Here is a 12,666-nt window from a genome sequence, read left to right as displayed (position 1 = left end):
TGTTTGCCAATAGCTAAGTAGGTTATTTAGATGCAATGCATGTTCGGACTAACGGGACTTCGGATCTATGGGTGGTTCCCTTTTACCTGGTATCCTAGTTTGCACTCCATTTATGGTCTATTCCTGACATGTATTCCTATATTGCATAATGCTCAACTAAATGCTTAAATTGTAAAAGATTTTTACATTAATGTGTTGGCATATATGCCTCAAAATCAATCTCCTGTGAGTCGCAGACAAGCTGAAGCCCACCCATCCACTAGCAGATATTTTAGTTCCCATATAAAAACATTCCTAATTCATCACAGTTTTTCATAGTCTGGAAAAAAAAGGTATAGAGTCAAACTGAAGCCTAAGCTTATTATGTCTATACCCCCTAGATGTTATGTGTACTACATTGGTACAGAATGTCATTAGATGCCATTTCACTGGATGTTCGGTATGACCCATTTCTGTACTCTCAAAGCCTCAGCCATGTATAAATCAGTCCTAGCTTGTCTGTACATGTTAACTGATACTTCGAGACTTCGAGTTCCGAGGTCTCATGAGGACAGAGTAGACTGTACAGTGCAGTATACACCATGTGTGCATAACTTTCAGGGAGATGGTGACAGTGCTAAAATACATTCTTTAGCAGCTTCCTTTCCACTGATTTACAACACAATACTAACACACGAACAGTGCAAAGTATCCACAAAGAAAACAATTAGGCCTACTATACAGATAGTGCTCAGAATTGTCCTTTCAGTAGGATACAAGTGGTGCGATTAATCTAAAAATAAAACTGAATTATGGGTCTAATTAATAATATGAAATAGTCCAATACGTCATGTGCCACTGCCCAAGCACTTTTCCCGATAGAGCTCAGGGTTGGCCATTAAGTCTTTACTCGCCAGGCAGATGGCTTCCGGGACAAACGTTGCTTGCATGCCAGTTAGAGGGGCACCTGGGAGCATAGGCGGCGCCCGGCAGGGAGCTTGATTTGACTCAGGGTATGAGTGACCTGGTCCATATAGGTTCACGTTTGTTACAGGCTTTGACATTGTTGTACTAAGTTAGAGCCTCTTCAACAGTGTATGCAAAAACATAATAATAAGGATCATGATAGTCATAATGAAGCAAAATAGCAAAAAGCATTTAGCACACTAAATGACCCGACCGATATGCCCATACACGGAGATCCCTGATGTCATCAATACATATATGGGCACATATTGGCAATATTTTTGCCCCCTTTTGTTCCCATATATGGAGCTGACTGATTTGTTCAAGCCCAATGTCACGAAGTCACATTGACACACTCCATATTTGGGCATAGCTGCATTGGGAACTCCTTATATGGTTATGGCTGAGTCATAGTGACTTCTTGTGTGTGTGTGTGTGTGTGTGTGTGTGTGTGTGTGTGTGTGTGTGTGTGTGTGTGTGTGTGTGTGTGTGTGTGTGTGTGTGTGTGTGTGTGTGTGTGTGTGTGTGTGTGTGTGTGTGTGTGTGTGTGTGTGTGTGTGTGTGTGTGTGTGTGTGTGTGAGAGAGTCAGTGAAATAACACATTACAGTTATGTAGTAGTATCAGCTAAATGAACAAGTAGAGTACAATGCAAACCAGGCTGGTGTGTCAGTACAGTATATAATATTATATAGGCATGTATGTGATAGAGCATAAGGAGTCAAATATAATCCATGTTACTTGAGATCAGGAGTCGTATGGCCTGTGAATAGGAATGATCCCAGAGTCTGCTACTCTACATTGATTCTACATTTTGCCAGATGGTAACAGAATGATACTGTGCTGACACTCCTCTGGTGCAGATAAGAGGTCTAGCATGCGGCTGGCAGCTCAGTTCTGGTGATGTGACTATCGTGTTCATATAATGTGTTTATTGGGTGCATTTTGTGTTAATATTTTAGAATGTATTGCGAATATAGTATACTATATTGTATGTTTTTGTGTGTGCATGGAATCATAACAGATCTGGACATGGGGAACTCCCTTTTGTGAATTATATAGTAAGCTACTATGTGTTGTAGTACTGTATAACAGTGCTTAGTTTATTGTATATTTAAACTGGATAACCTTTCAAATGGACTTCAATTTCCTAATTGCTTGGCATCTGGTCCAGGCAATAAAGACAGTGGGCCTATGTAGTTGATTGCATTCCATTATAGTATATGGCTATGTGAGAGCAACAGAGTTTAGTGAATTAGATAAATGGCTTTCACTTGGAGCAATATGCACACAGTATACCATTGAGGACAGCTACTGTAGCTTGTGGAAAGAGTGCTATTTTAGGGAAGCTATTCAAGTGGTACGTTTTCCAAAGAGTGGACAGTAACATACTAACAGAGTTCTGGTGACAAATTGTTCACATTAATGAGCCATTCACTGGAGGACTTCTGGCACTGTTAAGTAGCCTCCCTCATTAAAATGAACAGAGACACAAAGAGAGTGAGAGAGAGTGAAAGAGAGAAAGTAAATTGGTTTGAAAATAGGATGGCTTGAGATAGATACTGTTTTTGTGATTTAATGTGCAAGGAGACAATATTATGCTCTTATGTCCAGGTAATTGCAATAATCCTACTGAGACTTTATTGAAAACAATACACTGTGACTTGCATCAGCATTGCAATAACAACATCAGAGGGGATGAAGTAGATGAAAAAGCCCAAAATAACAACAATAAACCGTTAATGTAATTTGACCTTAGTGTCTAAGCGATTCATTTGTTATTGTAATAGTCCTATTGATTAGGATACATTTTGTTTCGATTGCTCAAGTTCTGGCCATATACCTTCCTTTTAGGTCAATAAAGGCTTGGCAAATGCATTACATACTGTACACTACACTCCTTATCTAGCTGAGTGGGTAGTAGAGACTAGACTAGGCTGTCTGGGAGAAGGTAGAAGGTTCCCAGTTCGCACCTCTGTAAATGGTAAAATGGTAAATGGTGCATTTATATAGCGCCTTTATCCAAGGCGCTTTACATAGATTGTGCATTACATTCACCCATTCACACACACATTCATACACCAATTGCGGCGGAAGCCATGCAAGGTACCAACCAGCACATCGGGAGCAATTTGGGGTTCAGTGTCTTGCCCAAGGACACTTCGACATGTAGACAGGAGGAGCCGGGATTCGAACCGCCAACCCATGGATCATTGGACGACCTGCTCTACCTCTTCACAGTCACCCCTCGGTCTACAGTATGTGTCAAAGTGTCCTTAAGAAAGACAATTAAGTCTTATTAATGGCACTCAATGCTCCTAATAGTTAGAATGGCTAAATGTAGTAGAAACATTTCATGTACATACCGGTATACTGTGGTAATACTCCAAAGGAGTACCATGATTGTATTATCTACTATATGAATCCCCAGGGGAGAAACAAGGAAAACAATGTCCATTAGTCTATGAATCAATCTAAGACCATTAACCATATGAACCTTAGCATCCCTATTCTGAGCATGTCAGAAGCATGAGCAGAAAGTAGTTCACAACGCAAGCTTGTAGATCGGCTATTTCCAGCAAATACTGTAGATTTAGACACCAATAATTATAAAACCAAAGCTTGATGCTACTTTCATAGCCACCACATTGCTTCACTAGTAGGGCCTAGTAATATATTGATGCCTTCTTTGAGCATTGAGTATTCTGGTGTTAAATAGACAGGCTTTACATACAATAACACTTTCCATAACCAAGGGCTGTTAATAAACAATGCAAATTGCATGTCTATGTTATACAAATATAGTACATTATATGTACTGTATATTCAAACCGGCAAATGGGAGGACTGGCCGGAGGATGGACAGACCATGGCCTGCCCCGAGCTCACAGTTATAGTGAGTTATAGGGCCGTACAGCACAAACTGAACTCAGATGTGAGGGTCACGTAGCGGCCCAAACCTCTATGGTATATGACTATAAGTGCTATAAGTGTGCTATTTTTGACACTTGACACATGCCTTATAGACTCCAGAAATGTGAAACCACTGATCCGCTTGTATTTTTTTTCACCTTATGTAGTTCTGCTATTGAATGTGCCACCAATATTTTATTAACCAGTAATTGTATGACCAGTCCACACATGAGGAAATGTACTACACTGGCGATTATTGTCTCTCTTGTTAGCATAATCAGAATGGAGAAGCTGAAAGATCCCTTTCAACAAATTGTCTCTTTATGCGTAGGCCCTACTTCTGTTAAAATAAACATATTAACAAGACCTTCCCTTTCCCCCCCACCCTTTGTAGCATTGTATTCTATCTCTGCTACTGTATGTCCATAACCTCATTAACATTGATATACTGATCAAACGGAAATTTGAGCTGTATGTTCATGACACACTCACACACCACCTCACCTCAGGAGCTCAGCAGTTCTGTTCATTCTCTGTCACATCATTTATTCAGCCTGGGAAATCATATGTGTGTTAGGCATTACTGGCATACTGCACAGAATACATCATGTGTGTTAGGCATTAATGGCATACTGCACAGAATACATTTGGATTAAGAAAGGTCAAAGCTTTGTCAAGCCCGAACAAGACATGTTGGCCAGTATAAAGGCAGGCACCTTTTTTGTGTTTGTGCCTGTATGGGTAGCCCACATGCTGTGTTTCTGTGTGAGAGAGAGGAGGTTTTGTCAGAAGCAGTGGTAGAAGACGTACTGTACTCAGAGAGAAGTAGCAATGCAACAGAGTAGAAAGTCAAAGTCAAAGTCGTAGAGTAATATGTTACGTATTACTTATTACTACTTAGAAAAAGTAATAATATTACATTACTTATTACTTGGAATCAAAAGTAATAATATTACATACATATTACTTTTATATTACTTTTGCGCCCCCCACCCGCAATAAAAGGGATGTACAACAACACAATCTGTTTAGTCAGCTAATAATATTAAGAAGAGTCACCAATCAGCCAAAAAGGATGTACAACAACACAATCTGTTTAGTCAGCTAATAATATTAAGAAGAGTCACCAATCAGCCAAAAAGGATGTACAACAACACAATCTGTTTAGTCAGCTAATAATATTAAGAAGAGTCACCAATCAGCCAAAAAGGCTATAAAGTAAAGCAGTAATCTCTCTCAATCTTTTAAATGAAATGTTTTCAAGCCAACAGCCAACAAAACAAAAACAAAAAAGTAATATGTAATATGAGCTATTTTTTTTTACAAAGTAAATAGTAATAATATTACTGTTTTGGCAGAGTAATACCTTACACTACTCGTTACTGGGAAAAGTAATAATATTTCAGTAATATATATTACTAGCAACTATACTGCCCAACACTGTACATAACCCGAGCAGCATGCAGCATTCCCAAAAGGCATCATTCCACCAATCGCAATTAGCCTGGAAACAGACAAATTTGCCACAGCAAAAAAAAGAAAAAGAAAAAAAGAAACCTGTGCAGATTGATCTGGCACTCATTGGTTTGAATACATTTAGCTCATAGTCAGTGTTGTGATCTTCATATATGGAGACGGCCATATATGGTGGCGTGACGTGTCATGCAGGTTTTCATAGTAAATTGCGACCTACGGTCACAATAATAATGAATAATAACTAGAAAAGTCGCAATTTTGAAAAATTGCAAAGTGTGGTTGCCGCAGTCGCTTACATAGGCCCCTCCCTAATTTGAACATTTCTATAACGCTTGAATAGTTTGGTCTTCTGCCCCTGCAAGGGAATTTATGGCTATATAAACGATTGTAAAACATAGATTTGTTACGTAACCAACAACAGCCAATTAGCTACTACAAACGTTATACAAAGCTTTCTCGGCCAATCACAGCAGAAGTTAGGTAGGTTACTCCGGAAGAAGAACAATACAAAAGTGTGACAATAACTATAGTCTGGGCAACCACATAAATAATAATAATAATTAACTAGAAAGGTGCAATTCTGGGAAATGTTCGTGGTTGCACCGACACGGTATGATGTATGATCAGGGACAGATCAACCCCCACAAGGGCCCAGGGACAAATTAGCCATTGGGCCAGTGGGGCCATGGCCCAGGGGCCCTTGGCTCTCAGGGGCCCTTCAGAGAAACTGGACTGCGCGGTAATAGATTTGACGCCCTGACAAGGGCTCCTGGGGCCCTTCATTGGCCATTGATTTAGTTAAATTTAGGTCAAAAAGATGATAAAAACACGGAAAATCACGAAAATGTCGCGGGCACGCGTGCTATGGGGGCCCTGCAAAACGTACCGGCCCAGGGGCCCTCGTGGGGGTTAATCCGTCCCTGCGAGGGCCCCTCATTTATTTTTCATTTTTGAGTGGTGTAAACCACTCCTACAACTGGCTTTTTGAGTGGTGTAAACCACTCCTACAACTGGCTTTGTTAGTCTGTGCACAAAAAATGAGCATGGTTGCTATGTTCACCCTGTTCACCCGGGTGTGATTTCATTACGTCAGACATGATTTCATTACGTCAGACAGGCTATATAAGACCTTACCTTGAATGTATTGACCCACATGACGTCACTAAAAAGTTTATACGAAATAAAGTGACGTCAATTAGTGTTGACACACCAATTAACTTGCAACTAAAGCTGTCAAATACTTGGCCCAAACCACACCAATGATTCGCCATGCAACTGAGTACGTTGCGCATTGTTGACATCATGTCAACTGTTTTGTTGTAAGGAGTTGCAAAAGGAGTTGCGACTAGTTGTGGCGGTCCCTCTACTGTACCCTCTACTGTACTGTACTGTCACTGTAATGTACTGGCACCCCCGAAAGCATCATATATACAGTTATACGTGCGTATGTGTTTGTGTGTGCGTAAAGGTGGCCTTACACTAGCCGATAATCGGGCATTTTTGACGCTCGGGGGGTGCCCGACTCAATCGGGCACCCCCCGCGCGCGATCGGGATCGGCCCGATCAACATCAAGAATGTTTGATATTTGCTCGGCCCCGCTCCGATTATCCTGTAGTGTGTGGTGCTGTCAGATTTCAAATGCCCGATTATCGGCTAGTGTAAGGCCACCTTTAGGTTGCGCACAGGTGGTGAAAAACAACCATGCTGTTTTCGTGCTCATACCCAGACACCCAGACACCCAGCCACCCACGACCCACCCACACACATAGCTCCGTAAGGGAGTGGTTGCACCACTAAAAAAATAAAAATACTCAAATAAAGTAATGATTAAATGTACATACTTACTACTTAGTTACTTTGTTTCCTCCACATAACAGGCACAGTCAGAGACATCTATGGGCACAGATGCTGATGCGCACGGTCGGGGGCGTGGCCAAGGGCGGGGTTATTGTTGTGGACACGGAACTCACTGCTGTTTTGGTCTCCTGAGTCTCCTCCTCATGCATCTCCTCCTCGCAGAGAAAAACGCACCTAGAAACGTCGAAGAAGCCGTCATTTTGGACTGAAAACAGCAGGACGCCTTTGCGGTGAACCTGAACGTGAGTAACGGACGCATTCCACTGTAGTCGCAAGTCAAGTCGGCTTTGAAACGAAGCGCTACTTTGACGAGCGAAATACGAGAGAGAAAACAGTAAACAGGCTCAGTAGTGAGCTAGCGTTAGCTGTCCTGACTCCTACTGTAGCAGATCTGATGACATCTTATCTTATAATACCTGCTGTATTGATGATGACAGCTTATGAAAGCAGGCAATGGCAATAGTTTATGTTTTGAATGCGCTTAGAGATATATTATGGAGTAGTATAGCTTCTTTTCCGTGTGGTTGTTTTGAGCAGCGAGTAATAACAACAACAACAAGGTTATAACTTGATGCTGCATCATCTGCATGGATCTACTCTATGATTCTACTGTATATTTGAAGCAGAAGGACTGGGCATGATCATTGACAGAAACTGTCCATGATGTTCACCTAGCCCTGAAACATGACTGTCTGTGATATTACATTATATATTATATGTAATTATATATATTATATATAATGTAACATGACAGACATTCTATAGGCTAATGTTCACCGGGCGTGTATTGACTACTACACTACCAAGACAGTATTTGGGTAATTCAGCATCAATCATCATTCAATGTGTTGGTCAGGCAGTCACATTTAGTTGTGCTGCTGAGTTAGCTTATAAGTGTTCTGATGTCTGAACAAGCTGCTCAGCTTACTACAGGACCATGTTGCTTATTCTTTATATCATGAGTGGTGTATTACACTTATGACAGTTGCCCACGAATGTGCAGCCTTTGTTTAGTTTTCCATCTTCAAGTCTATAGTTAGTAAACGCCCTCTTCCAAAAGTAATGAAGGCTGTACTGTGGGATTTTACGTTCCTGATTTTCTGTTCTTTTCCATATTAATTCGAGGTCTTAGAAAGACCAAAGTGCATGATGATGATGCTGATAACTGATAAGATAACCTATGAGATATAACATCTACACCAGACCTCTTTGCCAAAACTAGCTGATCTACAAGCTTTAATACCACGCCTCTAGCTGCGAGGTGTTGTGAGCTTGCCTTGTACTGTAGATCAGCTATTTTCGACTAGTGTTCCCCTCAGAATATGATGCAAAGGGTTGAAGTGGTTAGTGTAAAAAAAACTAATTCCATTATGCAAAAATGTGGTAGCCCCTTTTGTAATAACTGTGAGGACCGCCTAGGGGTCCCTGTTGGTCTGGATGGTTTTAACCCATTTTGGGCGGGAACCCCTTTTGGTGTTTTAACTAAGCATTATGTTATACTTTAGCTATTGAAAAATAGGCGCTATGAACTTGTAGGTCTGCTATTTTTGAGAATCGTAAAAATGCGGCACAAATCTTAAAAGGGTTAAGTGGCTAACAACCTGTATTATAGTTTATGTATATGAGCTCTTTGAACTTGTAAGATGTGTCTGTCATTGATTGATTCCTAAAAATAAGGGGAAAAAAAGTGTGTCCCATATCAGTTCAATACGGGACACGTCTTTTAGTTTCCAAATATGGGATGTTTCCGTATTTAAAGGGATTTGGCAACCCTACTCAAAACCTGTCTGTACAGTAAATGGTAAATGGTGCATTTATATAGCGCCTTTATCCAAGGCGCTTTACATAGATTGTGCATTACATTCACCCATTCACACACACATTCATACACCGATTGCAGCGGAAGCCATGCAAGGTACCAACCAGCACATCGGGAGCAATTTGGGGTTCAGTGTCTTGCCCAAGGACACTTCGACATGTAGACAGGAGGAGCCGGGATTCGAACCGCCGACCCATGGATCATTGGACGACCTGCTCTACATCCTGAGCCACAGCCGCCCTAGTACAGTAATACAGTAATACAGTAATGTGTCCCATTACTGCTGCTAATTTGAAAACAATGTGTTTGGTCTGCACTACTGAATTGGCCAGATTGAAAGAACTTTAAATACTTGCTCCACTGAGATATAATAATGAGAAAACTTGTTGTTTACTGAGACGCATTTAATAACAAAACCAGCCATTATGTTTATCTTGTCAGGATCAAATGATGTGAGACAAGAGAAGAAACTGGCTACTGATGAAGTATCTCATTTTCTTGGCTCAGGCTTGATAAGAAAGGATTAGGCAAATCTTTATTCATCTCTGGAGGGAAATTATGTCAAAAGTAAAAACAAACAAACCAAGACAAATAAGATGGTTAAGCTTAAATTGGACACAAAATATCTGCAATGGGTCTCTGAATGAATCTGTCAAGAAATCTGTAGAGTTTATCAAACGATAGTCATGACTATGTTATCACCAATTAACGTACAGTATGAGTCAACACAACAGTGAATATATTCATTCATAATTTGCAAATTAATATCAACAATGAATATATGAATGACAATATGTCTATCAATGAATTAATATCTGAATGAATACGCTACATTAACCACTTAAACCCAGCATCCATATTCTGCGGCTAACATTGAAGTGAAAATGGCCTAAATCTACAAATCTATGTTGTTTTCCCCAATTTCGTTGGCTATTTTTGGCGACGATACATAAGTATCGGGTTTAAGGGTTAATAGAAGTTATCGCTTATCGTTAACAGGTGGTACAGTATGTCGATGTTTGGCTGGCAAATTGGCAATGTAGACCTAAAGTCCATACATGTGCCCATTGTCACGGGTTACTGATCACTCAAATTATCACCTTCCTTGTCTTCATTTTATTAATTCTGCTAAATCAGTTAGTGCTTGAATGGTGCCTGAAGTGTGTTCTGTTGACAGGTGGCTGTAGTGTTGTAGGTCCCAGTGGGGTGAGCTCCCAGGTGGCTGTAGTGTTGCAGGTCCCAGTGGGGTGAGCACCCAGGTGGCTGTAGTGTTGCAGGTCCCAGTGGGGTGAGCTCCCAGGTGGCTGTAGTGTTGCAGGTCCTCCCAGGTGGCTGTAGTGTTGCAGGTCCCAGTGGGGTGAGCTCCCAGGTGGCTGTAGTGTTGCAGGTCCCATGCAGTGGGGTGAGGTCCCAGGTGGCTGTAGTGTTGCAGGTCCCAGTGGGGTGAGCACCCAGGTGGCTGTAGTGTTGCAGGTCCCAGTGGGGTGAGCACCCAGGTGGCTGTAGTGTTGCAGGTCCCAGTGGGGTGAGCTCCCAGGTGGCTGTAGTGTTGCAGGTCCCAGTGGGGTGAGGTCCCAGGTGGCTGTAGTGTTGTAGGTCCCAGTGGGGTGAGCTCCCAGGTGGCTGTAGTGTTGCAGGTCCCAGTGGGGTGAGCACCCAGGTGGCTGTAGTGTTGCAGGTCCCAGTGGGGTGAGCACCCAGGTGGCTGTAGTGTTGCAGGTCCCAGTGGGGTGAGGTCCCAGGTGGCTGTAGTGTTGCAGGTCCCAGTGGGGTGAGCTCCCAGGTGGCTGTAGTGTTGCAGGTCCCAGTGGGGTGAGGTCCCAGGTGGCTGTAGTGTTGTAGGTCCCAGTGGGGTGAGCTCCCAGGTGACTGTAGTGTTGCAGGTCCCAGTGGGGTGAGGTCCCAGGTGGCTGTAGTGTTGCAGGTCCCATGCAGTGGGGTGAGGTCCCAGGTGGCTGTAGTGTTGCAGGTCCCAGTGGGGTGAGCTCCCAGGTGGCTGTAGTGTTGTAGGTCCCATGCAGTGGGGTGAGCTCCCAGGTGGCTGTAGTGTTGCAGGTCCCATGCAGTGGGGTGAGCTCCCAGGTGGCTGTAGTGTTGCAGGTCCCATGCAGTGGGGTGAGGTCCCAGGTGGCTGTAGTGTTGCAGGTCCCAGTGGGGTGAGCTCCCAGGTGGCTGTAGTGTTGTAGGTCCCAGTGGGGTGAGCTCCCAGGTGGCTGTAGTGTTGCAGGTCCCAGTGGGGTGAGGTCCCAGGTGGCTGTAGTGTTGTAGGTCCCAGTGGGGTGAGCTCCCAGGTGGCTGTAGTGTTGCAGGTCCCATGCAGTGGGGTGAGCTCCCAGGTGGCTGTAGTGTTGCAGGTCCCAGTGGGGTGAGCTCCCAGGTGGCTGTAGTGTTGCAGGTCCCAGTGGGGTGAGCTCCCAGGTGGCTGTAGTGTTGTAGGTCCCAGTGGGGTGAGGTCCCAGGTGGCTGTAGTGTTGTAGGTCCCAGTGGGGTGAGCTCCCAGGTGGCTGTAGGGTTGTAGGTCCCAGTGGGGTGAGGTCCCAGGTGGCTGTAGTGTTGCAGGTCCCAGTGGGGTGAGGTCCCAGGTGGCTGTAGTGTTGCAGGTCCCAGTGGGGTGAGGTCCCAGGTGGCTGTAGTGTTGCAGGTCCCAGTGGGGTGAGCTCCCAGGTGGCTGTAGTGTTGCAGGTCCCAGTGGGGTGAGCTCCCAGGTGGCTGTAGTGTTGCAGGTCCCAGTGGGGTGAGGTCCCAGGTGGCTGTAGTGTTGCAGGTCCCAGTGGGGTGAGGTCCCAGGTGGCTGTAGTGTTGCAGGTCCCAGTGGGGTGAGGTCCCAGGTGGCTGTAGTGTTGCAGGTCCCAGTGGGGTGAGCTCCCAGGTGGCTGTAGTGTTGCAGGTCCCAGTGGGGTGAGCTCCCAGGTGGCTGTAGTGTTGTAGGTCCCAGTGGGGTGAGCCCCCAGGTGGCTGTAGTGTTGCAGGTCCCAGTGGGGTGAGCTCCCAGGTGGCTGTAGTGTTGTAGGTCCCAGTGGGGTGAGCCCCCAGGTGGCTGTAGTGTTGCAGGTCCCAGTGGGGTGAGGTCCCAGGTGGCTGTAGTGTTGCAGGTCCCAGTGGGGTGAGGTCCCAGGTGTCTGTAGTGTTGCAGGTCCCAGTGGGGTGAGGTCCCAGGTGGCTGTAGTGTTGTAGGTCCCAGTGGGGTGAGGTCCCAGGTGGCTGTAGTGTTGTAGGTCCCAGTGGGGTGAGGTCCCAGGTGGCTGTAGTGTTGTAGGTCCCAGTGGGGTGAGGTCCCAGGTGGCTGTAGTGTTGTAGGTCCCAGTGGGGTGAGGTGACGGTCCCAGGTGGCTGTAGTGTTGTAGGTCCCAGTGGGGTGAGGTCCCCAGACTCCCAGGTGGCTGTAGTGTTGCAGGTCCCAGTGGGGTGAGCTCCACCATGCCTGTCAACCGCCAGTACACACTACCAGCAGCCCCTTAATTAATGCAATTGTTATTCATCTTTCCGTGACAATGATTAAATAAAACCGCTGTGCTGTCGGAAGTTTTCATAGCATAGCTGCACTGTTGGCAATTTGTTTTATCCGTTGATTGGGCTCTCCTTTTCATTAATCACGTAAGCCGCATTTTATACTATTGTCATACGATACTGTTGCACGGTGCACGCTGATCTACAAGC

At 44.4% G+C, this 12,666-nt stretch overlaps 1 protein-coding gene across 2 annotated transcripts in view; it reads left to right on the top strand.

The window, feature by feature from the left end:
* The first annotated feature begins 7,274 nt into the window (after positions 1-7,274).
* micu1 (mitochondrial calcium uptake 1) overlaps positions 7,275-12,666 on the top strand; it is a 68,566-nt gene continuing 63,174 nt past the window's right edge. For both annotated transcript variants that reach the window (XM_079512645.1, XM_079512644.1), the window contains exon 1: positions 7,275-7,432. The gene's annotated coding sequence lies outside the window, so the exon portion shown is untranslated. The remainder of the gene's footprint in view (positions 7,433-12,666) is intronic.

This window comes from Electrona antarctica, assembly GCF_951216825.1.
Source record: "Electrona antarctica genome assembly, chromosome: 10".
NCBI classification, from domain to species: domain Eukaryota; kingdom Metazoa; phylum Chordata; class Actinopteri; order Myctophiformes; family Myctophidae; genus Electrona; species Electrona antarctica.
The sequence above is the reverse complement of the archived record's forward strand: the minus strand, read 5'-3'. Positions and strand labels throughout refer to the sequence as shown.